The 779-nt window shown below is 57.3% G+C and overlaps 1 long non-coding RNA gene across 1 annotated transcript; it reads right to left on the reverse strand.

Annotated features, from left to right (window-relative positions):
* Window positions 1-6: 6 nt before the first annotated feature.
* Window positions 7-772, reverse strand: LOC109364396. Its single transcript, XR_002110361.1, has 3 exons — window positions 675-772; window positions 362-427; window positions 7-263 (listed from the first exon to the last, which is right to left on the reverse strand). It is a non-coding gene; the product is annotated as an uncharacterized LOC109364396 (long non-coding RNA).
* Window positions 773-779: the final 7 nt, after the last annotated feature.

Below are 779 nucleotides of genomic sequence, written 5' to 3' on the forward strand. Positions count from 1 at the left end.
TGTGCTGGCAGCCAAGGTGGTCGGCCGTGGGCTGAGCCGGGCACTCGCTGGTGGCACGGCAGGGTGCGACAACCCACACGGCAGCTCAGGCAGGAACCCGGGGGATGGTGGAAGCCCCCAGAAGGGGTCAGCGGGCGTCCCAGTGGCAGCCTGTGTGCTGAGCTCCCTGTTGTCCCTGGGATTGTCAGGGAGCTCAGCAATGAAGCATCCTGGGGCAGGGCTGCTGGGGTTCTCATGGGGGACCTCAACAGCTCTTGCCACCTCTGAAAATACAAGAACATCCCCCAAAATGGCGATGACAGCCTTCCCACACCCGCTCTGTGCAAACACGCACCTGCAGCTCTGCAGCCCCCAAACTCACCATTGATCCACGAGAGCAAACCCTGGATGTCCGTGATGTCCTTCGGCACATCCGAGCTGGTCACTGCTGCTGGGAAAAAAAAGCAAAAAAAATCCCAAGGAGTCAATGCCAGCTCTCCCGTACCGTGGTCACAGGAAGGGATCTCGGGTGAACGCTGGGTTCCCATTATAAACAGGACAGGAAAGGAAACTGTAAATCCCAGGGATTAACATCCCATGCAACACGCAATGAGAACAGTCCCAGGAAAGAACAGGCAGAAAGCCTAACTAGAAAGACAGTGCACCAAAGCCAGATGCCTGTTGTGTGTCTGTACCTCTCTTGGGTGCTGTGCCACACTCCGTGCTCCTCCCCTGGCTTTGCACATGGCTGCGCTTCAGAGGAAGGCCACTGGCATCAGCTTCTGACAGAAAGGAGACAA

The sequence above is a fragment of the Meleagris gallopavo genome, unplaced genomic scaffold (genome assembly GCF_000146605.3).
Source record: "Meleagris gallopavo isolate NT-WF06-2002-E0010 breed Aviagen turkey brand Nicholas breeding stock unplaced genomic scaffold, Turkey_5.1 ChrUn_random_7180001853654, whole genome shotgun sequence".
NCBI lineage: Eukaryota > Metazoa > Chordata > Aves > Galliformes > Phasianidae > Meleagris > Meleagris gallopavo.